Source organism: Hyperolius riggenbachi, chromosome 1 (genome assembly GCF_040937935.1).
Source record: "Hyperolius riggenbachi isolate aHypRig1 chromosome 1, aHypRig1.pri, whole genome shotgun sequence".
In the NCBI taxonomy this organism is placed as follows: domain Eukaryota; kingdom Metazoa; phylum Chordata; class Amphibia; order Anura; family Hyperoliidae; genus Hyperolius; species Hyperolius riggenbachi.
This window is the reverse complement of record NC_090646.1, coordinates 401,925,512-401,952,222: the sequence shown is the minus strand read 5'-3', so window position 1 is coordinate 401,952,222 and position 26,711 is coordinate 401,925,512.

Here is a 26,711-nt window from a genome sequence, read left to right as displayed (position 1 = left end):
TTCAATGGGGAGGCGAACTTCGAAAATTAGAAACATTTATGCTGGCCACAAAAGTGATGGAAAAGATGTTTCAAGGGGTCTAACATCTGAGTTTTTGCATGGGGGAGTGGGATACACGCCAAAAGTCTCGGGGAAAAATCTTGGTTTGACGCAAAGCAGTGTTTAAGGGCAGAAATCACATTTCATGCTAAATCGAAGGCCTAAAGTGCTTTAAACCATCTTGCATGTCTATACATCAATCAGGTAGTGTAATTAGTGTACTGCTTCACACTGACAGACCAAACTCACTGTGTAATGCACCACACACAGCTGTTTGTGTAGGCCTTGCTGGACTGGTGTGCACCATGACGAGAGTGCAGGTGATGGCGGCTTTCCAGCCCATATGGTCGCCGGGCTGAGGTAGCTCAATGACAGAACAGTGACTGTCCAGCTGATCGAATTTGGTCTGTCTACAATGAAGCAACAACCTTATTATCTTGGGTGTGCCCCCCCCCGAGACACTCATATAGTCGTCGGTCATTGCTTCATTGTAATACGCAAGCCCCTTCACCGCGCCAAGGTAACGATCATGAAGGGGAATTGACACATGTACATGCCTTTTGTTTTGTTGCTGCAGCTGCAGTGAAGCCACAAAAATTAGGCAGGCATGTACACGCACCAGAAAAATTATTATAGCGGCCGCTGCTAGCAGCGGCCTTAAAAATTCAGGAATCCGCCTGGAGTCCTGGACCCTGTTGGTGGTGGTGGAGAAGGCAGTCAAGCGGCCTGCGGCCAGAGGTGCTGTGTGGGGAGCGACTTAGTCTTGGGGCAGGCAGTCACACGGCGTGCAGGCAGAGATGCTGTGTGTGGGGACTGACTTAGTCTTGGGGCGAGTAGTAGCCCTCCGGGATCCATGCCTCATTCATTTTGATAAAGGTGAGGTACAACAGTTTTGTGACTTAGGCGACTTCTCTTCTCAGTGACAATGCCTCCAGCTGTGCTGAAGGTCCTGTCAGGGCACATTCAATGGGCAAGACAGGGCAAGACAGAAGTTGGATGGCAAATTGGGACAGCTCTGGCCACAGGTCAAGCCTGCGCACCCAGTAGTTCAAGGGTACATCGCTGCTCACAGTGTCTACATCCACACTTAAGGCCAGGTAGTCGGCTTCCTGCCAGTCCAGGCGTTGGTGAAGGGTGGATCCGGAAGGGCTAAGGCAAGACGTTGGACTAAAGAATGTCCGCAAGTCCGACATCACCATGAGATCGCTAGAGCATCCTGTTCTTTCATGCATGGACATGGGAGGAGAAGGATTACTGGCAGTGGCGCTTTTATTCCGTTGTGCTGTGACATCACCCTTAAACGCACTGTAAAGCATAGTTGCCAGCTTGTTCTGCAAGTGCTGCATCCTTTCTGCCTTCTGGTGATTTGGAAACATCTCAGCCACTTTGTGCCTATACCAAGGGTCTAGTAGCGTGGCCACCCAGTACAGCTCATTCCCCTTGAGTTTTTTTATACAGGGGTCTCTCAAAAGGCTGGACAGCATGAAAGATGCCATCTGCACAAAATTGGATGCAGATGTACTATCCATCTCCTCTTGCTCTTCCTCAGTGATGTCAGCTAAGTTCTCCTCCTCCCCCCAGTCACGAACAATACCACGGGAAATTTGAGCAGCACAAGCCCCCTGCGACACCTGCTGTGGTCGTTCTTCCATCGCCTCCTCCTCCAAAACAACACCTTCCTCATCATCTGACTCCTCTTCCCCACACGACTCTTTCTCCTCCTCCGCCCCTCTCTGTGCTGCCGCAGGTGTTGAGGAATCATCTGTTTCTGCTGAGAATTAATCCCACAACTCTTCCTCCTGTTCCTGTTCACGCTCCTCCACAGCTTGATCCCCTACTCTACGCACGGCACGCCCCGCCCCAGGAAGAAAGCATGTGGGATCAAGTTGCTGATGACGCCTTTACTGTGACTCACCAGGTTTGTCACCTCCTCAAACAGCCACATGAGCCTGCAGGCATTTCTCATGAGTGTCCAGTACTTCGGGCAGAACATCCCCATCTCCCCAGAGCGTGTCCTTTGACTGTAGTAGTAGAGATACTGTTTGACGGCTTTCTCCTGTTGTAGCAGGCGGTTGAACATCAGAAGGGTCGAATTCCAGTGAGTCAGGCTATCACAAACCAAGCACCTCACCGGCAAGTTGTTTCTCCGCTGAATATAGGCAAAGCGTGCCATGGCCGTGTAAGACCGCCTGAAATGCTTACACACCTTCCTGGACTGCTTCAGGACATCCTGTAAGCCTGGGTACTTAGACACAAATCTCTGAATTATTAGATTCAGCGCATGTGCCATTCAGGGTACATGTGTCAACTTTCCCAAATTCAAAGCCGAAATGAAATTGCTGCCGTTGTCACACACCACGTTGCCGATCTCCAGTTGGTGCGGGGTCAGCCACTGGTCCACCTGTTTGTTAAGAGCAGCCAGGAGAGCTGCTCCAGTGTGACTCTCCGCTTTGAGGCAAGACATGTCTAAGATGGCGTGACACCGTCGTACCTGGCATACAGCATAGGCCCTGGGGAGCTGGGGCTGTGTAGCTGGAGAGGAAATCGCAGCACCAGTAGAGTAGTACTGCCACTCAGCCAAGGAGGAGGAGGAGGATGACAGTGAAGAGGATGTAGCAGGAGGAGTAGGAGGAGAAGGAGAGGAGGTGGCAGCAGGCCTGCCTGCAAGCGGTGGAGGTGTCACAACTTGGTCCGCTGCACAGCCACGTACTCCCTGCTTGCCAGCGGTCACCAGGTTGACCCAATGGGCTGTGTAAGTAATGTACCTGCCCTGACCGTGCTTGGCAGACCAGGCATCCGTGGTCAGATGGACCCTTGACCCAACGCTGTGTGCCAGAGATGACACCACTTACCTTTCAACTTCATGGTACAGTTTTGGTATTGCCTTTTTTGAGAAATAACTGCTGTGTCCCAATGGCCACAAATTTTCGGAAGGCCTGTGTTAAATAGTCAACCTCGTCCTGACATTCTTGGGAGTTGATGGGATGCGCCTTCTTCTGAGCACTATACTTTGGGCCAGGGCCACATGAAATCACGTCAGCACGACATAGAATAGGTATACCATCAACAGGTGCAGTGACAGGTATATAACACTGCTTGCGGTCACATTGGTAGGTAGGTGCACGGAACAGGTTGGTATGCAGTGATTGGTATTACAAATGTGCAGCTGTCACACACACAGCTACCGTCAACAGGTGCAGTGACACTGCGTGCGCTCACGTAGGTAGGTAGGTGCACTGAACATGTGGGTATGCAGTGATTGGTATTACAAATGTGCAGCTGTCACACACACAGCTACCGTCAACAGGTGCAGTGACACTGCGTGCGCTCACGTAGGTAGGTAGGTGCACTGAACAGGTGGGTATGCAGTGATTGGTATTACAAATGTGCAGCTGTCACACACACAGTTAGTCACTGAATGTGCTGGGCCTGGCAGTGGCATAGTAGAAATTACCAAGGGGCCAAGGTCCTACCAGCAGCTGCGACTGACTGACAGGCCTGTGTATGCAACACAAGTGTCTGTGGGACACACACACACACACACACACACACACACACACACAAAGATCACAAGAACAACATTAGCTCTCAAAAGAGCTGTTGAGAATGAGGAGTGCTTTTTAGCAATAAGATCAGCAAGAAAGAGCAACCTAACAAGCTTAACACAAGAGCCTAACTAATCTTTCCCAATTTCAGCAGCAAGGTTCTCTCACTTCTCTAATTATTGCAGCCACAGGAGTGAGTGAAAAGGCTGACGCTGCCTGCGTTTTATAAGGGGGAGGGGGGGCTCCAAGAGAGAGTGTAGCCTGATTGGCTACCCTGTGTCTGCTGACTGTGATGTAATTGGTCAAAGTTGACCCTAGTGATGTAGTATAGGGGGAGGGTCGAACTCGCATATAGTTCGTGGTTCACTGCGAATGCAAACCACCGAAGTTCGCGTGAATAAGTTCGGGGGCGAACCGTTCGGGCCATCTCTAGTATTAGACTGTAAATTTAATGGTTTAACCAATTAAAAAACACCAGTTGGAGGAGGAGACCAGTTAACTGGTTTTTACTATGATATTGTGACTTGTGGAAGGGAAGTAGACTCATATTTGACCTTCCATATTATTTATTACACCTGTCACCACTCTTTATCACCAAGTGATGATTTTTAATTGGTCATATTTCATGTATGTATATTTCTCCAATAAAGGCTGATTATTTACTCTTTAACCAGTTTGGTGCTTTTCATGGGATATCTCTTTTGCTTAATGTTCTGTCAGTATCCCTAGCATACTCTGGTCTTATTATCCTATTTATTTAAGTGGTATGGTGCTTGTTCAGATTGTTTTGTACATTTACTGGTGACACATGGGGTGCTGCACGTAGATGGAGGCAGTAGCATAACTGATGAGCTTAGGGCCCTAATGCAAGTTTTAAATGGGGCCCCAAGCACTCATCCTACCCCGGTCAGCTTCATTGTCAGAAAGGTGTAATCAGAGTAAGGAAATAGTTCGTCAAAGAGGAACTCCAGCCTAAACAAACATACTGTCATTAAGTTACATTAGTTATGTTAATTAAAATAGATAGGTAATATAATCTCTTACCCACACTGTTTTAAAAGAACAGGCAAATGTTTAATTTCATGATGGCAGCCATCTTTTTGGTTGAAAGGAGGTGACAGGGAGCATGAGACACAGTTTTAACTGTCCTGTGTCCTGAGCACCTCTCCCAGTTGCTAGGCAACGAGAATAACAACATAGGAAACCCCATCATGCTCTGCACAGCATCAGGATGGAGCTTAGATGATGGGTGGAGCTTAGTTAAAAATGCAGCTAAAAATGATGCTTTGGTAAGAAAAACAAAGTTCTGATGCTGTGAAACTGTTAAACACCAAGCCTTTTCAGTTCTGCTGAGTAGATCTTTAGTCCGGAGGTTCACTTTAAGGATTACTACTATTCAATGCACATATAGAGGTGTTCATTACCAGCACGGCACCAATGAAAAGCTTATAAGATAGATAAAGGAGGGCCTCTAATGTGCCCCACTGGTCCAGGGGCCCCAGTTCAGTCACTTCGCCACCCCTATTGCCAGACCACAGGATGGAGGCACAATCATTCATTACCCAAAAAACTATGTGCATTTCTTAGCTTCCAATCAGATCACTCCTACAAACCATGCCACACTGAATTTGTAATACTGTAGGTCTGAAAGCTCACTTTCTCAAAAAAGTCACAGTGAAGAAAAACCCTGTTAAGGGTCTCATTTTTTAAAAGTCTTCTGGAAGTTAGGAGGAGAGGATTTAGACAATACAATTTTTTGTCTACACCTTTGGCCTGATCCAATTCACTGTTTCTCCTAAGTTTTCTCCTAGGTGATATTTTAGCATTATAAATACAATGCCACCAGCAAACAGGAAAATACTCAGAATAATTATAGCAGTTAATTTTCACCTACATTTTGGTACTTGTTCCACTGCAGAGTGCAAACGTTATTCTAAACAGCAAGGAAAAAGGAGGTTCCGCTACACCAATGGCTGGGTGAAAAAAGTTTCCATTTATTGTCACATCAGTGAGTACACAAAGTTAAAAAAGCTCATGCGTATCAGAGCTCATGGCTCATGGCTCCTTAATCATAGCTCCGTTGGTAGCAGTGGGTCCATTTCCGTTCTATCGTTATTCTAAACAAAAGATGAAAAATGATCCCCTAGGAAATAATATAACAGAAAAGTGACTTGGATCCTTTACGTTTGACACAGTCAATCCTCATAGTAAGCAAGCATGCAATCAAACACAACATAAACAAAATGATTTTTAAATATTTATTACTGCTTTATTTTCTTGCTTGAACTGAGAAACAAATGTTAATAATAAACATTTAAAATATTACTTGTATACTTTTATTTAACATTTAAATATTAACACTGAGAGTATACGGTATACTTAAATACTTGTATATACTTATATAGCCTGAAAACTACTTTTAAACTTATTGAATTGAAGACATCAGCATTGCTATCTGTTGTTTTTCTTACTTTCTGTAAAGGAGTTGTATTTTGTCTGTATCTCAGAATTGTGATCAATAAGCTATCTTGCAAAGGCCATATTGGTTGCTTCCAGGTCACTGCTTTAAAATACACATAATTTTTCCTCCCTTTTTTCTGTGTGCATGTTGTGTATCCTGTTCACAGTATTTGTTCTTCAATTATTACTTGGATTAGTGATACTGGTATGAAATACCTGTCCTACATACAGTCAAATATATGTTTAATAACTTCACTTTCAAAAGAAGGTTTTGTTTTTGTTTGCTTTTGTTTTTTTAAATATAGTTTGAATGTTTTTCAATCTTAATTATTTTTAAAGCATTAAGAGTAAGATGTATAATGTTTAATATGCAAATGTAATGTTTTTTTGTTAAAATGCTAATAAAACCTCTTGTGATGAGCAGCAAAACTAAAAGATGCATAAAAATGACATTTGATGTAGCTAAATGTAATAATAAACACTGTATTGTTTTAGTGGGGAAAAAAACCTTAATTGCATTTTATTACTGGAATCCTATTATAGTTATAAAAATAAGTATGCCAAAAGTCTTAATTATAAGTTTGAAAATTGAGAATGTTCTGATAGTTATAGGCCTTAAATTGAAGATTAACATTTCAGAGATAATGCAGGCTTAATTGTAAAAGTTGGTCTCTTAATTTTCTCAACAATATAGCATAATGTGAACAATAGTAGATTAAGGTGGTATAAAAATGAGTGTTTGATTTTACAGGAGATAATAAGATACCACTTACCATATACAGGGAAATTAATTCAGTTCACTAGACCTAACTAAAAACAAAATACTATTTGGACATTTCTTAAAATATATTTCCGTTCTTTATGAACCTTATTTTTCGGGCTAACATTAATCAACATAATAAAATGTATTTGCAAAGAATAACAAGCCAGATATTTTCATAAAGCTGTCTTTACAGGAAATGTTTTTCTGGTAGACACAATTACCAAAATCCAGCTCTTCCTCTTTGTTTACTTGGTAAAAAATGAAACTATAACTGATATGGTCACGGATAACTCCACCGCCCTAACATAACCCAATATCTGTATACTAGGTTCATATTAATGTCTGTTTTAAAATGACAGGTTGAAGGGAATTAGGCTGCACCAGTACCACCCTGTCTTGAAAGAATTACCTTGAACCTTGGGTGGTATTGCAAATTTTGCTGAAACACTTTGGCAAATTTCATTGAAGTCAAACGATCTGATTTTAGCTGTTAATAGCAAAGCACGTACAGTATATACATGTTATAAGAACCACATTTGCTAGGTATGTTAAGGAGAATACTGGGAACAAGGATTCCCATTGGTCAGTTAACCTCCTTGGCGGTAATCCCGAGCTAGGGTCAAGATGGAAAACCGCTGCTTAGAGCGGTAATGCCGACCTCTGCTCGGGGTAGCCGCCAGAGGCTGTGTGCAAAATATAGAGCACAGCGGACGTTTCTACATACCTCCTGGGGGATCCTGACGTCAGCCATCATTCTTATTCCGCTCCTCCTGGGCTCTGCTTCCTTCTGGTGAGTAGAGATGGGCCAAACGGTTCGCCGGCGAACGGTTCCCGGCGAACTTCGGTGGTTCGCGTTCGCCTCCCGCAGGCGAACGTTTCCGGAAGTTCGGTTCGCCCCACAATGCACTATGAGGGTCAACTTTGACCCTCTGCATCACAGTCAGCAGGCCCAGTGTAGCCAATTAGGCTACACTAGCCCCTGGAGCCCCACCCCCCTTATATAAGGCAGGCAGCGGCGGCCATTACGGCCACTCGTGTGCCTGCATTAGAGAGAGTAGGGCGAGCTGCTGTCTGTCTCTCATAGGGAAAGATTAGTTAGGCTTAGCTTTTCCTGGCTGCATACCTGTTCAGTGATCCTGCCACTGCATACCTGTTCTGTGAACCCACCCACCACTGCATACCTGTTTAGTGATCCTGCCACTGCATTCCTGTTCTGTGAACCCACCCACCACTGCATACCTGTTTAGTGATCCTGCCACTGCATTCCTGTTCTGTGAACCCACCCACCACTGCATACCTGTTCAGTGATCCTGCCACTGCATACCTGTTCTGTGAACCCACCACTGCATACCTGTTCTGTGATCCTGCCACTGCATACCTGTTCTGTGAACCCACCACTGCATACCTGTTCTGTGAACCCACCACTGCATACCTGTTCTGTGAACCCACCCACCACTGCATACCTGTTCAGTGATCCTGCCACTGCATACCTGTTCAGTGATCCTGCCACTGCATACCTGTTCAGTGATCCTGCCACTGCATACCTGTTCTGTGAACCCACCACTGCATACCTGTTCTGTGAACCCACCACTGCATACCTGTTCTGTGAACCCACCACTGCATACCTGTTCTGTTCAGTGGACCCGCCACTGTATACCTGTTTAGTGAACCCGCCACTGCATACCTGTTTTGTTCAGTGAACAGTTTGGTGTGTCAGTGTGAAGCAGTACCTTAATTACACTACCTGATTGATGTATACACATGCAAGATGTTTTAAAGCACTTTAGGCCTGTCATTTAGCATTCAATATGATTTCTGTCCTTAAAACGCTGCTTTGCGTCAAATCCAGATTTTTCCTGGGGACTTTTGGCGTATATCCCACTCCGCCATGCCCCCCTCCAGGTGTTAGATCCCTTGAAACATCTTTTCCATCACTTTTGTGGCCAGCATAATTATTTTTTTTTTCAAAGTTCGCATCCCCATTGAAGTCTATTGCGGTTCGCGAACTTTAACGCGAACCGAACCTTCCGCGGAAGTTCGCGAACCCTGTTCGCGAACCTAAAATCGGAGGTTCGGCCCAACTCTACTGGTGAGATTGCCAGCTGTCATTATGATGACAGCCGGCAATTTCACTTTAGAGTTGCAGTGTCACCTGGAGGATGATAACTGCAATGCTGGAGCCAGGGAGGTGAGTGATTGTAAAACTGCTGCAGATCTCCCTGGCAGCATGATTTTTTCCAGGTTTTAGGGTCCGAAATTGCACCACTTTTAGACCCTAAAATCCGGAAAGCATCATAACACCCAGGGGGTTAAAGGACCAGTGGGGAGCCCTGGCAGGGCACATTTAAATCTGCTTTGCCAGGGCTTGCTATACTTTTGTATAGCAAGTGCCAATGATGGGGAGCAATATGGAAATGAGTTTGTCAGGGTTCTTCACTCAAGGTTGAGAAGATATTGGCATGGGATTATTTCCAATGAATGGGATCATTTATTAAAGGTAAGTACTTTTTGTTCTAACCTTGAACTTTGTGGAAATGGTTAAGGGGTGCATTAGTACTCAGGGGACCAGGACAGAGGATGCACCGGTCCCCTGGACCCCCCATTCATGTGAAAAACTTGTTCTGCCTCTTTAGTGTCACCTCCAGGGTCCAGGCGATCCTCAGCGGCCATTTAGCTCATATCACTATAGCCCAAAATGTCTTGTTTTAAAAGACAATTTTCACCTTTCTAGCCATTGTGTTAAAGCAGCTGAAAATTCTTATTTCTGAAGCCAATTTTTCGCATTAGCAGAATGGAACGAGGTTCTCCAAACTGTAATTTCCAATGTTCACAATTTTATTCAGAACAGCCCAATTCTAATGCAAAAATTGGAACTGTTTTGATTCTGAAAGCTCATCGCTATGAGGGAGGAACATTTCTAGGCTCCTCCAGTTCACCTGCCAACACTAATAAGGTGGAAGTCTGCTGGATCCTGCTAGTAAGAATTATCATCACCCAAGTTCTGTAAGCAGTAAGTGAGTGCAGGCTTTCTGTGAGACTTTGAACTCTCAGGGAAGCCAGAACTCTATCATAAGTTCCAGAATTGAGAAAAGTCCCTGACAATTGTTGCCTGATGCAAGAGATTGTGTAGTACTCCAACATGACAGAACATAGAACAGGACAAAATAGTTTTTTTGCATTTTTTGTGAATTTTGGGGCTAAAAAGAAATAGATTTTTGTGCATTTCAACATAAAAAATGGGTTTGCTTTGACCATATTATGAAAATAAATTGCATTTTCACAAATATTTTCAATTTGACAATGGCTGAGGGGAATTTTTGTATGTCATCATGAACACATACAACAGCACATGTTTTAGGCTGAAACTTGACAGGAGCTATCACAGCACTTTTCACTTACCATTCAAAATGTGTACATTTGTTTTTCAGCTGGCCCATCTGCACATGCAAGGATGGCAAACAATGGGGTTGATTCACTAAACCTCGGTCAAATGATGGTGTGAAGGTACCTATTTGCATAATGCGCTTTATACTAGCCACACGAGCATGTGCACAATATACACTACGTTACCTGCATAAATGCCAATACAATTGCTGTGTGGTATTTAAACATGGAAATTTTCCTGGAGACTAGTAAATCAAACTCAATGAGTGATGTATTTCCCAGCAAGAAGCTTCACATTGAGTGGGATCATCAAAAAAAAAAAACAGTGTATGACCACGGGGTCTTTTTCATGGCAGCAAAAACCTTAAAAATTTGCATGGCACATAACCCTGCTAGGAGGTGCCAAGATTGCCAGGAAAGTTTCCAGTCTCCAGGTCTTGCATATTCATTTTATGGGAGAGAAGAGTGCCCGCACGATGTCCTAAAATCCAATCCTTTATTGTGGACGTATTCAAACTTGATCACATAACTTCACACACCTCTAGCTGACATGTTTCGAACTAATCGGTCCTTAAGCATAGCTGAGATGGTATGACACACAAATATCTTATATCCCCTCCTCCCGTGGTGGGGGAGGCCCGTCAATCTGAGACACTCCCCTCACACCACAGACAAGATGGGATATTCACAATATCATTACGACCAGTATTAGGCAAATCCAGATATATCATCATCTGTCACTGTAAATACGACATGAAAATAACATCTAATAGCCCGTAATCTGTCGTAAATGCATAATAAAATATTGAAATATAAAATCAAAAAATAGATGTGAAGTAAAAACAGAGAGCTAAGCAGCTATATTAAAAGCTAAATTGGCAACCAGTATTCAGGTAATTAATGCTAGTTCCCAACGAGAATTCAGGCCTTTGGGGAGTCTAGTACCCAATCTAAATATCCATAGAGCCTCACGGCTCATAAGCCGTTTGGAAATATCACCCCCCCCTCCTATTCGGGAATACCCTTTCCAGGCCATGAAAACAGAAAGAGGACATATCGCCCTGATGCACTTGGTGAAAATGTTTGGCCACATTAGAAACATTAGCACTTAACCACCCCGAACCACAATAATGCTCTCCTATCCTAGCACGTAGAGGTCTAGCAGTGCATCCCACATATTGCAGGGCACATGCACTACAGGTAACAAGATATATAACATTTGGGGTCCCACAGTTAATAAGTTGTCTAATTGGAAACCTGTGTCCATTTGAGGTTGACGTAGCAACTCGTGTTCATATGTGTACACTACAATAGCGGCATGTCCTAACCCCACACCTGTATGAACCTGGTAAGTTAAGCCAAGTAGAAGTCCCGGGCCTAGAGTCAAATAAACTCTGGGACAAAGAACGGGCCAAAGTGGGAGCACGCCTGCTAGCAAAACGTACACCCTGTTGTAGGACGTCACGTAAATCCTCATCCCCCTCCAGTATTGGCAGGTATTTTTTAAGGATAGAAACGATCTTATTGTATTCGACACTATAAGTTGTAACAGAAGTTGGCTTAGAACTACTGGCACCGTCATTACCCACATTCTCCAAAAGCTGATCCCTACTCGTAGAGTTGGCTCGCACCTTGCCCCTCCTAATCATCCATCTGGGGTAACCCCTCTCAAGTAACCTATCCTCAATCTTTTCAAATTCCTCTCTGAGCCAAGCCGCCTCCGAGCAGTTCCGGCGGGCCCTGGTAAATTCACCCACAGGGACCCCGCGGATGGTATGTGCTGGGTGACAGCTTGTGGCTCGTAGGGTGGTGTTACCACTGCTAGGCTTCCGAAAAGTCCTGGTGTATATTTTCCCTTGAACAGGATCCCCCACCAGGGTAACATCCAAATAATCAATAGAGTTGGTTTCCCAACTGAAGGTGAACTTTAGGTTAAGGGCATTGGAATTAAGATATTCCATAAATGTATGGATGTCCACAGGGACCCCCTTCCACACTAGAAGAAGGTTATCGATGCACCTCCCGTACCACGTAACACTCCCTAGAAGGCGGCCCCCACCCCCAAAGACGCGGCACTCCTCCCACCACCCCATGTAGAGGTTGGCTAGGAACGGAGAAAATGTTGCCCCCATGGAGGCGCCACACCTCTGGAGGTAGAAACTGCCATCGAACATGAAATAATTGCGGGCCAGGAGGTACTCGACTGCCAAACAAATAAAGGTCTGGAGATCATCAGAATAGGCGGAATATCTACCAAGATGATATTTAATGGCCTCAATGGCCAAACTGTGAGGGATACATGAACACAGAGCCTTGACATCAATGATTATCCATGTATAATGTTCCCTCCAAGTAAAGTTGTTCAGACTTGAAAGGAGGTGCTTAGTGTCCCTAATGAAACCTGGAAGACGTCTCACCAGGGGCTGCAACATAGAATCGACCCAATCACTCAGGCGCTCCCCCAGAGATCCAATTCCGGCCACAATGGGTCTGCCCTCTGGGGGAACGCCTGGCTTGTGGATCTTGGGGAGATGATGGAAAATCGGGGTGACTGGATGGAGGACTCCCAAGTAGTCCACCATCTTTTGATCCAAAACCCCCAAACTGCGTCCCAAGGATAACAAATCAAGAAGCTCTTTTTGGAATGCCTTCATAGGATCTCCTCTCAATTTTTTATAGACAACGGGATCCCCCAATTGTCTCAAAGCCTCCGCTCCATAACTGTCGCTATCGAGAACGACAACAGCCCCCCCCCCCTTATCTGCATTACGTATAACAATGTTAGAATTGTTTTTGAGGTCATGGAGGGCCTGTCATTCACGACGCAACATATTAGAGCTCCCAAAATTTAGAATGTAATATCTGGATTTGCCTAATACTGGTCGTAATGATATTGTGAATATCCCATCTTGTCTGTGGTGTTAGGGGAGTGTCTGAGATTGAAGGGGCCTCCCCCACCACGGGAGGAGGGGATATAAGACATTTGTGTGTCATACCGTCTCAGCTATGATTAAGGACCGATTGGTTCGAAACATGTCAGCTAGAGGTGTGTGAAGTTATGTGATCAAGTTTGGATACGTCCACAATAAAGGATTGGATTTTAGGACATCGTGCGGGCACTCTTCTCTCCCATTTACTGTTGGATTGGCTGTCCTGGTCCCTGGCACTGTCCTGACTCGGTGAGAGCGGTTCTTTGGTGTGCTTTCTTCATATTCATTTTATCCAAAGGATTTTTCAAAGCTGATCACTCATAACCCCAGAACAAACATACTCATTTCCATGGGCGATTACAGTCTCAAGTAGTCAGTCTTGCTTGGTGTAGTTATGGTAACCAAATTCTCCACTCAGAATTAATCAAATGAGAAGCACAGTTAATGTAAAAGGGCTAAACATTTCTGTGTAGGATGCTATCCAACCAATCCTCTTTTCACAGGGATGGTTTAATGTGTCTTTAATTCACTAGATATCAGTAGCCAGCATACTAGACATGTGTTTTGCACATAGTGCTATTCACAGTATATATACAACATGAATGCTACTTCTACATATACAGTGAGTGCATTGTACATAACATGAGTTGTGCTGTGTGTGCAAGACATATTACATAGACTCAAAGAAAAAATTAGATAATGCTAAATATAGAAATATGTCTGTATAGTAGAATCAGCCACTTTGCAAAATGAAAATGTGCAAAGTGACATCACAGTCATGGGTGTATGATATCCACATATGAAAGCAGTGTGATCACTGCGCAATATATAAACCAATAATAACTAAGGAAATGATTTTTTCATGGCAAAAATATAAAGCATGCAGAAAATAAGACAAATTACCTCACTGGTGTAAACTAAGCAACAATATATCACCTCAGTGTCTAAAGTGTTCTGCTGTAATTATACAGTGATATAACCAGGGCAATTCACACACACACATAACACATGGAACTGCACTCCCTCTTGTAAAAGCATTTGTGCAGTGCAACCCCAATAACCTACTGGAGACCATGGAATCGGGAGCTGAGATTGAGAAACAGTGGTGCTAATATGTTGGCGCTATATAAATCCAATAAATAATAATAATAATGTGTCAGCTCAGCACAATAGCACCAGTCTTTGCCATCAAAACAACAGGAAACTGCATTGCTAGCTGGCTTCATGAACTGAAAGACATCTGTAATGAATGAAACCCATTAAAGTGTCTAGCGCAGTAATATTGTGCCCAAGGATAGAGAGTCAGCCAGAGAAATAGCAGTGGCCTCTTATCAGTACGCAGTAGTAGACAGCATCAATTGAGTACTGATACTGAAAGTTGGCAGGAATAGGCAGTGGGCACTGAGACAGGGAGTGGGCTGCATGGCTAGCTGACAGCATGAGCTGGTTAGACAGCATCAGCAATACCCCCCAAAAGTGTACTTACAAGTAACATCAATGGACAACTGATACTGAAATGTGGCAGCAGGAGTAGGTGGTAGGCCCTGAGATGGAGTGTGGCCCACATTGCTAGCTGGGAGCTTGAGTTGGGTGGAGTGCATCAGCAATGCCACCCATAAAGTGTCCATGCAAATAAAAAATATATATATTCAAAAAGAAAATTTCAATGCTCTGAAACCCCTAAATGTACTCACTGGTGCAGGATCTGGAGCGCTAGACCATGGTATGCAAAAAGGGAAGGGATCTGCACACTTCAGTCAAGTGCATAAAACCGGTAGTCTTTATTGCAAAAAAAAAAAGATGACTTCCTCAAGTGACATAGCCGTCATAAGACTATAAACCTGCTGCTACACTCACAGCAAGTCGCAAGTCATTATGCAGACAACAGAGACTCACGCAATTACACATCAGAATCATAATGCAAAATTTCAGGGACATAGTGTAAGCAATTTCATAGTTAATTGTTCCCATTCGAAATTACGAATGAATTTACACGTAATTTACGCGTAATTTTGTGCTGAGTTGGCGGTGAATAGCAAAGCCCCCATACATGCCATTGCTGCTAAAATTGCTACATATGTTAAGAAGAATAGTGGGTACAAGTTTTTACAAAAAGCTCTTGTAGTTTTTGAGAAAATCAATTTTAAAAATACAAAAAAAAAACCATTTTTCTTTGCATTTTCAAAATCCCTTTTCTTAACTTACTTATTGCAACTGACTGACTTATTGCAAATTCTTTCTGTTTTAAGAAAGCAAACTTTTGTTTTTCTTAGCATTTTAGTAAAGGGGCTTTTAGGACCATTGTGGTCCCTTACACACTCCAATGAGTTCTGGGTCACTATGAGCTTGCTGGTTAGTCTGTACCTCTCGGTGTTACAAGCCCTACTGCATAGAGCCAAATTAATCTATGCCATGCACTGATGAGGATCAAACAATTCGAAACAGTCTGTATGCATGTTGGATTATTATGGCTCTGTACAAATTAACAAGCTGACACATCATTGTATTCCAGCCGTTCTGGAGGTGTGTTTAGCTTCTAAGGGTACAATGGTTAATTTGCATATATTCAGCAGTTATGCACGGGGAGACATCTCAAGCTCACTCCAACCTGAATTATCTCAAATTCTTTCTGTTTTAAGAAAGCAAACTTTTGTTTTTCTCAAAAACATCAAGGTCAAAAATATTTTTTTTTTGTCTTGTACCCAATATTCTCCTTAACTCCTGTAGCAATAGCATGTATGGGGGCTTTGCTATTCACCACCAAAGTCGGCACGAAATTACGTGTAAATCATGCGTAATTACGAATGATTACACAAAGTCAATTGAATTTGTAATTACGTGTATGCGTAATTGCGAAATTTAATTTTGCGTAATCGTAGTTAGCAGATTACGATCATCACTGGCTGGAGCACATGTCTCTCCCAGCTGCTACTTCTGGGTCTTGATCTCACTTTGTTGTTCTGTCCACTTTTCTGCTGTGGTTTCTGCACAAGAAAACTGAGAACCAATGTTAATCAATTGGCTAGTGCACACTTCAATGTGTTTTCCTCATGCAGATGAAAACAGACAGCAGTAAAGCACTGAATCCATTTCATTTCTCTATCAATTACTTTAGCTTCTGGGATAAATGTGCATGTTTTCACACATACAGACACACGTGGTGTGCAGAAAACACATACAGAAAAATGCACACAGAAAACTGACAAGCGAGTGCGCTCCAAACCTTCTTATTACACTCACTCTGACCTCCTCTGAAGGAGCAGAACTCCAGCTCTGCCTACTCTTCCAGCATCACTACAGTACACAGCACAGAGGGGGTAGAGAGGCTGGGGGCAGTGCGTACACGAGACCCTGCTGCACCAGTGGTTGCTCCAGCTGCAGATTTTTCGGGGGGCACACACGAGACACAATGGCTAGCTGGTGGAGCCACTGCAGAACATGACAAGAATATATATCCTGCAATAATGCATTACAGTATTTAAAGTGTTAAAGTGTTATTGCAAGCCACACACCACGTGGCTTAGGGGAGAGATTTGTGGTTCCTGGACACCAGAATTAAGCAGATGAGTTCTCCCAGATACCAAAACAAGGTATGGTCAGAAATGCTGATTTCTGATTCCGTGGAAATTCCGATTTTCCAATTTTTCGCTTTTCCATTTTCCAATTTTCAGTTTTTCCAATTTCCAATTTTCCATTTTTTCAATTTCCGAATTTTAAGGAGTGTTTCATTAGTAATTTTTTTGCATCAAAGAATGCAGGAATTAATAAAAAACAAACAAAAAAAACAGAAATCGGAAAAACAGAAATCAGATAAACATAAATAGGAAAAACGAAAGTCTTGTGATTGTTCTAAAATTAAAAATTTACACCAAAAAATTCTGCATTCTCCGATTGGTCCAATGCTTTTGAGTTCTGTGATTTGGCTAAAATTACAGAGTTGTAGTAAATCTGTGTTTATGTTTATGTTTTATGTTTTCCGAATTCTGAACGGAAATGTGAAACTTTCAATTCCGCAGAATCTGAATGAGCATCCCTAACCAGAATCTGGAGAGAGGAGGGGAGGCATTCAAGAGACTGGGTTAAGTAGGGAGGGAGAGAAAAATAAGGGAGAGGGAGGCGGGTCAGTTAATTTGGGTGCCACGGTGCACCTAAACATTTGGGCTCTGCCATCGGCCACTGTACAAATTGATGTGGTCATTTGGGTGCCTGAGTTCAGCTATATTGTAGCCAAACTCCGGCTACTATAGTTAGCTCCGGTAGCGATCATTTAGAGTTGGTGAATTTCTGCTATATAGTAACCAAACTCAGGTTAACGGTGGAAGCTTGCGCAAAAGTTACAGATTGCAGTTGGGAATTGGTATAGCAGTGATGGATATTGCGATAGCTATAGGTGTAGGTTAGTATTAGACATAGGTGGGTGTGGAGGTAAGGGGAGTTAGTGTTAGACATAACTAGGGGAGAGTTAAAGAGAAACTCCAACCTAGAATTGAACTTGATCCCAATCAGTAGCTGATACCCGCTTTTACATGAGAAATATAATGATTTTCACAAACAGACCATCAGGGGGCGCTGTATGACTGATTTTGTGCTGAAACCCCTCCCACAAGAAGCTCTGAGTACCGCGGTACTCTGGGCAAACTGCCACAATGTAACAATGTTCACAGACAGGAATTAGCTGTTTACAGCTGTCTCTAACAGCCAAAACAGCTAGGAGCAGCTACATAACTTGCCCACAGTAAAAATGTCACCATGTAATACATGTCAGAATGTAAATCGGGGAGAGGAAAGATTTTACAATGAGCAAACACTGACTAAATCATTTATACATAATTATGGTAAAAAGTGAAGCACTTTTTTTACTACATTATTTTCACTGGAGTTCCTCTTTAAAGTAAGAGTAAGGATAGGATAGGTGATAACAGAATATCTGTAGCATTACCTTTATCGATATTCTACAATGAGATACATCCAGCAGTCAAATTCCCATGTGCTTTTTTTATATGTCTGCCAGACAAGGACATAGAGTTCATGGAGCAGGTCGAAGGGGAAACCGCAAAGATATATCTACCACAACAGAAGACAGCAGTCTTTAGCTATCCTGTTTGGCAGGGGTGAGAGGAAAGCTTGGTTCCCACAGAAAATGTACATGCTCAGTACATTTTCTGCAGTGCAGCAAATCTCAGCAAACAAATCTGCCGTTAAAAATACCAAGTGGAGGAGCAGAGATATGAATCAGTTTGCAGGCTGGTGTACTATCAGCACAGAGTTTGTAAGTCCCCAGTGTTTGTGTGGGTTTCCTCTGGTCACCAAAGTGTCCTCCCACTTCCCCAAAGTGTCTAGACTATAATGCACAAATCAGCCCCTCTAAGGGACACTTAGTGATGACTATTTGCAGTGTAAAAGCACTATGGAAGATGTCAGTGCTTTATAAATACTTAATAATTATCACTTGTATATGAAAATTATTCATAATTGTACATTTAGAAGAACCTTATAAACCACTGGGAGATATATAATTACCAGCATTTCTTTGTGAAGATGAACTATAATTCCATACATGACACATGTATAATCACAGTAGGACATGCTGGTACCTGTAGTTCCCCAGTGTGCAGTCTATGATTTGGTCAAGTGATAATTAACAGCTGAAGAACAATCAGTAGGCAGCCTGAGCAACACCTTTTACAGAAAGTCATTTTACCCACATCCTGATGACACTTATGACCTGGTCTCCCGCTGTGCTTCCCCTTCCTTGAGCTGCAGCCAGATTTAACTTTTTGTGTGCTTAATCAGTGACTTCAGATTTTAATTTTTTTTTTCTAGATTTTTATTAACTTTTAAAATATGAAACTACAGTTAGTTTTATAAAATTCGTTGGTTTGGTAATAAAACATATCTTAAAGGACTTACGAGGCCTGTTTGCTCAATTTTTGTTTTAAAAAGTTAGATACCTGTGTCAGTTTGTGAGGCACGGAGGACGCCGTCCGCGCCCTCTGTGCCATTTTGCCGGGTCCCCGCCGCTCAGAATCCCCCTTGAACCTCCCCAACCCCCCGATCCACGCTACAGGAAACAGCCTGTTACATGGATCGGGGGGTTGGCCTTAGAGCTGCGCAGCCGCACTCGCGGCTATGCGGCCATCTTTGTAAAGGCTGAAGAGCCCGACCTGGGCCGTGTGGTCAAGGGACGTTCAGGGGGATACTGAGCGGCGGGGACCCGGCGGAACGGCACGGAGGGCGCAGACGGCGTTCTCCGTGCCTCACAAACTGACACAGGTATCTAACTTTTTTTATTTTTTTTGAGCAAACAGGCCTCGTAAGTGTACAGTAAGTGTACAGAACAGTGTAATCAATGTATACAATTCTTGACAGAAATAGTACAAAAGAAAATTTGGCAACGAACAAACTAGACATTTGTAGGTTTAAACCTAAAGACTCTATGATCTGGTCTATGATTTAATGCAGAACATGCAGGAAATACAGAACAAAAACTAATATAAACCTAACTTGTAAATACTGTTTCTTAGGGTCGAACTGCAGGAGCCCGGAGTTTCTATCACCACTCTCTAGGACTGCAGTACAGAAAAGGCACCACAATCAGAGGGGAAAAGAGGAAGGAGTTAAAGAGAATCTGTATTGTTAAAATCGCACAAAAGTAAACATACCAGTGTGTTAGGGGACATCTCCTATTACCCTCTGTCACAATTTCGCTGCTCCCCGCCACATTAAAAGTAGTCAAAAACAGTTTTAAAAAGTTTGTTTATAAACAAACAAAATGGCCACCAAAACAGGAAGTAGATTGATGTACAATATGTCCACACATAGAAAATACATCCATACACAAGCAGGCTGTATACAGCTTTCCTTTTGAATCTCAAAAGATCATTTGTGTGTTTACCTTCTGTCCCCTTCTTCTCTCATGCACTGAACATTACAGGCTTCCTGCAGACAGCTCTGCCTGTGCCTGTGTTTGTAATTCCTCACTATGTGTCAGCCAGCTACTTTCACAGCCCTTACAGAGGATTTTTATCCAGCTCTCTTCTATCACTGATAAGATAGCAGAGAAGCTGCTGGCTTATGTAAATAAAACACACACTGGAGTGTGCATAGAGGAACAGACCAGCACAGAAGAGTTGGCAGCCTTCCAGACACAGGCCGACAAGTCTGACAGGGGAAAGATACATTGATTTATTACATAGACCTTGATAGTACAAAGTGCTGCAGTGAGCCAGAACAGATTAGAATAGGTTTAGGAACTTGTAGCATGGTAGAAAAAACGTTGTAATTTTTGTTACAGAGTCACTTTAAGGGGTGCGACGGGGGTGAGATAGAGGATCTATTTATGCAGCTTTCCATAATGAGAATTCAAATTTGCATACTCTATTTCTCAAGTTGATCATGTATTAGAAATTAGAAAGGTGTCGCAGTCAAAGGACCATTTGTCTAGGTGGGTGTTTTTATCATTGCGGAGTCTAAAGAGTTTCTCCATTTGTAGATTAAATTTGAACAAAGGGATTAACTGGCTGATGTGAGGTCTATCCATTTGTCTCCAATTGGACAGGATTAGGTAGCGTGATATGCAGAGAATATGTGATACTGCTAGTCTTAGATTGGGAGGGAATCAGTCAATTCCTATAGAAAATAATGCCAATTTAGGAGAGATTTTCCGTCTCCCTCCTCCTATTCTCATGATGAGGTTTTCTACTTCATCCCAGAAGGGTCTTATTACAGGGCATTCCCATATTAAGTGTAATAAGGTACCTGAGTAAGAGCATAGTCTCCAACATTCTGGGGACACGTGGGGAGTAAATTTAGACAATTTGACAGGAGTATAGTATCATTTAAATAGAATCTTTTTTACTGTTTCTATATGAGTGGCCCATTTAGAATATTTCTTTATATCTAAGAGAGCTTTATCTATCTCTGTAGTTGTTATTGGGCTTTGCAAGTCGTATTCCCAAATTCTGAGCTATTTATGCAGAGGGGGGCCTATAGTATCCATTATAAGCCCATACCAAAAAGCTATACCTCCTTTCCATTGTTTAGAGTTAAAGAGAAATTTTCATATAGAAGTTGGGATTTGGGGAATTATTATAGGCTGTTGTTTGAGTAAATAAGTTATTTGATAATAAGTGTATATGTCCAAGTCTAATAGCTTGTACTTTCATTTTAGAATGGCAAAGGATCTCAGTTAGTTGGATTCTAAAATGTCATTAAACCAGAATATACCAGAGGCTACCCATTTAGTTATATTTAACCTCCCCGGCGTTCTATTGAGATCGCCAGGGAGGCTGCGGGAGGGTTTTTTTTTAATTAAAAAAAAACTATTTCATGCAGCCAACTGAAAGTTGGCTGCATGAAAGCCCACTAGAGGGCGCTCCGGAGGCGTTCTTCCGATCGCCTCCGGCGCCCAGAATAAACAAGGAAGGCCGCAATGAGCGGCCTTCCTTGTTTTGCTTAGATCGTCGCCATAGCGACGAGCGGAGTGACGTCATGGACGTCAGCCGACATCCTGACGTCAGCCGCCTCCGATCCAGCCCTTAGCGCTGGCCGGAACTTTTTGTTCCGGCTACGCTGGGCTCAGGCGGCTGGGGGGACCCTCTTTCGCCGCTGCTCGCGGCGAATCGCCGCAGAGCAGCGGCGATCAGGCAGCACACGCGGCTGGCAAAGTGCCGGCTGCGTGTGCTGCTTTTTATTTGAAGAAAATCGGCCCAGCAGGGCCTGAGCGGCAGCCTCCGGCGGTGATGGATGAGCTGAGCTCGTCCATACCGCTCAGGAGGTTAAAGAGACTCTGAAGCGAGAATAAATCTCACTTCAGAGCTCATAAATAGCAGGGGCACGTGTGCCCCTGCTAAAACGCCGCTATCCCGCGGCTAAACGGGGGTCCCTTCACCCCCAACCCACCCCCCGCAAAAGTGTGTCGTAAAAAGGTCGCAGAATTTCCCTTCCTGGAGGCAGGTCTAACGGCTGCAGCTCTGCCTCCAGTCGCGTCTGTCAGCGGCGCATCGCCGCCTCTCCCCCGCCCCTCTCAGTGAAGGAAGACTGAGAGGGGCGGGGGAGAGGCGGAGATACGCGCTGACAGACGCGCGTGGGGCAGGGCTGCGGCGGTTAGCCCTGCCCCAACCAGGAAGCGCTCCCCGGGTGTATCGAGGGGGATTTGGGGGTGAAGGGACCCCCGTTAAGCCGCGCTATAGCGGCGTTTTAGCAGGGGCACACGTGCCCCTGCTATTTATGAGGTCTGAAGCGAGATTTATTCTCGCTTCAGACTCTCTTTAAGTTAGGTATAATAGACCTTAGGATTTTGAGGGGAACATTTAGTATATCTGTAGACAATCTAGACCTGCTAACAAAGTCCCATGCTAAATTGGTTGCCATAATAATTGGATGTGGTTTTACTTTAGGAGATAATCCTAAGAGATTCAGATGAATTATGTCCTGTAAAGGTATATTAAAAAGATTTCCTTCTAAGTGGGCCCAGTGTTTATCTGGGGAGTCTTTCCACCAGTATTGAGACATATCTAGTATGGAAGCTTGATAATAGATTTGAGGATTGGGAGGACCAAAACCCCCTAGCCTACACGGAGCAAATAAGGTTCTGAGAGAAATTCTATGTCTTTTTTTTTTTAAATGTGTTGTGACACCATTGAGTTAAGTTCTTTAAAACATTTCTGCAGGGCGAACAATAGGGAGAGTTCGAAAATAGTACAATATTTTAGGAAACACAGACATCTTATGTGATACTATTTTTCCTGATAATAAGAAGTCAAAAGAATTCAGTCTAGCTAGATCATCTTTAATAGTTTGTAAGAGTTTGGGGAAGTTGGCGGAATACATTTTTTTCAAAGAAGGAGGAAGAAGTATGCCTAGGTAAGGTATACCTGATTTTGCCCATGGAAATGGGTGTGTATTAGAGATTTTGTTTTGGATTGATTTAGTCAAATTGATGCCCATTAAAGTTGATTTATGGTCATTTACATTATATAGGGAAACTTTAGAAAATTCCAATAAAGTTTTCGCTACTGCCTCAAGATATTGGACAGGGTTTGAAAGTGTGATTAACACGTCGTCTGCAAATAGATTAATTTTAGATGTTTGTGTATTGCTACTTATCCCTTCAATTTTGGGATCCATGCATATATATTCCACCAACGTCTCCATGATGAGGACACAGATTAAAGGGGAGAGTGGGCACCCTTGCCTTGTCTCATTAGATACAGTAAATACTTTAGAGATTAATCCTGAAACATTGACACAAGCTGAAGGTGACTGGTATAAAGCTAGGACTGCTTGGTGGCAATGACCTACTATTCCCAATTTTTCTAAAACAGCCTCCAGGAAACCCCAATGGACCCTATCGAAGGCCTTCTCCGCATCCAAAGCTAGTGTTGCAGTAGTGGCTGGGAATCAGTGATTTCACCACCACCACCAAATAACTCCTGCGAAGTGTCAAATGCAGCGGATGTGGTGCTTGTTGTAGCGCTGGTGGCTGCGGGAGATGAGGTATTCTGTGTTAGTCAAGCACGTCCTGATCTTGGAAAGTGATGGCACGTGCCTTCTTCTGAGCACTGTATTTTGGGACAGGCCCGCACAAAATCACAGCAACACCACCTCGCACAGACCTGCCGGTGCCTGGTGGCCTTCCTCTGGGTCTGCCTCTACCTCTTCCTCTACCTGGTTTGTCCATTTTGTCCATCTCAGGGGATGCTAGGTATTTGCAGTGAGCTGGGTTCACTCAACACAACAGGTAGTTATATGCAGCGGGGTGGGTTCACTGAACACAAAGGTAGTTAGATGCAGTCAGGTGAGTTCACTCAACACAAAGGTAGTTGTATGCAGTGAGGTGAGTTCACTGAACAGTAAAGGTAGTTATATGCAGTGAGGTGGGTTCACTCAACACAACAGGTAGTTAGATGCAGTGAGGTGGGTTCACTGAACAGTAAAGGTAGTTAGATGCAGTGAGGTGGGTTCACTAAACAGTAAAGGTACTTAGATGCAGTGAGCTGGGTTTACTGAACACAACAGGTAGTTATATGCAGTGACTTGGGTTCACTGAACAATAAAGGTAGTTATATGCAGTGAGGTGGGTCCACTCAACACAACAGGTAGTTAGATGCAGTGAGGTGGGTTCACTCAACAGTAAAGGTAGTTAGATGCAGTGAGGTGGGTTCGCTCAACACAACAGGTAGTTAGATGCAGTGAGGTGGGTTCACTCAACAGTAAAGGTAGTTATATGCAGTGAGGTGGGTTCACTCAATACAACAGCTAGGTATATGCAGTGAGGTGGGTTCACTGAACACAACAGGTAGTTAGATGCAGTGAGCTGGGTTCACTTAACACAAAGCTAGGTATATGCAGTGATGAGGTGGGTTAAGTAAACACAGCAGGTACTGGGTATATGCAGTACTGGGTAGTACAATGTGCAGCTCTCTGTCACACACACAGGTAGTCACTGAATGTGCTGGGCTGCTGGCAGTGGCACACACACTATGAATTAGCAAGGCTGTGCATGCAACAAAAGTGTCAGTTTGACACACAGAAAAAAAAAAAGTACAGGATGAGCTCTGAAAAGAGCTGTTGAGGGGTGCTATAAAAGCAATAATAATCAGCCAGGAGCAAGCTAAGCAGCCAAGAACCTAATTAATCTGTCCCTAGGAGAACAAGTCTGCAGCAGCTGTCCCTAGTCTGTCTCTAGCAGGCACACGAGTGAGTATAATGGCCGGTGAGCCTGCCTTATATAAGGGGGGGGGGCTCCAGGGCTTAATGTAGCCTGTATACCACCAAATTTCGCCTGGAACCGTTCGCCGGCGAACCGTTCGGCCCATCTCTAGTTGGGAAACACTGTTGTTGGCGTTAAAGAAAACCTTTAACGAAGAAAACCACCCCTGGGGGTACTCACCTCAGGTGGGGGAAGCCTCCGGATCCTATTGAGGCTTCCCCCGTCCTCCTCGGTCCCACGGCGGCAGAGATAAAGCTCCCCGAACAGCGGGGATGTAAATATTTACATTCCCGGCTCCAGCGCAGGCACAGTATCGGCTCTCCGCCTCAGAGATAGGCAGAAATAGCCGATTGCTGTCGGGCTGCTCTACTGCGCAGACGCAAGTCTCCTGTGCCTGCACAGTAGAGCAGACCCGACGGAGATCGGCTATTTTCACCTATCTCCGTGCGGAAAGCTGCAACAGCTGCACCGCTGGAGCCAGGGAAGGTAAATAAATCAGCGCTTATCAGCGCTTGTCAGCCTTGTCGAGGGAGGATTCCGGGACACTTTGGGGGAGCCAGTGCTGGACTGCCTGCAGCTACAGGCAGGGACGGATTTCTGGGAAGGCCACAGAGGCCATGGCCTAGGGCGATAAAATCAGATAAGATCAGAAGGGCGGCAGGACTTGGAGAGAGAGAGAAGAGGTTATATGTCAAAGTAAACCATCTCTTCTGGTCCTGCAGCCAGCCAGCGCCCTGCTCTGCACTAATAGCTGAATTCCAGAGTTCCCCAATCCCTGCATCTCTCTCTCTCACACTTCTTGATGTGTTATAACAATCAGGATCAATCATAACTGCCACCTGATGATCCATTCCTGGTGATGGACATACAAGTGGATGTGTAACGATCGGTGTAACACAGAGAGAATCTGATTACCGGTGATCTGCAGTATCACCGAGAATACAGATATATACCCGATTATAGATGATCTGCAGTATCACCGATAATCAGATATATCTCTAACCTCTGGACACCTGAGTAATAACTTGAGTGTTTGGTGCAACAGTAATACTTTGAGGAGAGCACCCGCAAGAAGGACGCAAGGCAGTAAGAGGTACTGCCTAAAGAACAGATTCCTTCCAATGGTCTGAGGCTCCCCAAGGGGCGGAGTCAGGCTGAGAGTGGGAAGGACCAGAGTGTGAGTGACACCAGGGGTGAAGTGTCACTGACAGATCTGTGAACTATCTCTCAACAGGAGAGTAGAGTTGGGCCGAACGGTTCGCCTGCGAACGGTTCCATGCGAACTTCAGTGGTTCGCGTTCGCGTCCCGCAGGCGAACTTTTGCGGAAGTTCGGTTCGCCCCATAATGCACCATGAGGGTCAACTTTGACCCTCTACATCACAGTCAGCAGGCCCAGTGTAGCCAATTAGGCTACACTAGCCCCTGGAGCCACTCCCCCTAATAAAAGGCAGGCAGCGGCGGCCATTACGCTCACTCGTGTGCCTGCGTTAGTGAGAGTAGGGCGAGCTGCTGCAGACTGTCTCTCATAGGGAAAGATTAGTTAGGCTTAGCTTGTTCCTGGCTGCATACCTGTTCTGTTCAGTGAGCCCACCATACCTGTTCTGTTCAGTGAGCCCACTGGATACCTGCATACCTGTTCAGTGAACCTGCCACTGCATACCTGTACTGTGAACCCACCACTGCATACCTGTTCAGTGAACCCACCACTGCATACCTGTTCAGTGAACCCACCACTGCATACCTGTTCAGTGAACCTGCCACTGCATACCTGTTCTGTGAACCCACCACTGCATACCTGTTCTGTGAACCCACCACTGCATACCTGTACTGTGAACCCACCACTGCATACCTGTTCAGTGAACCCACCACTGCATAC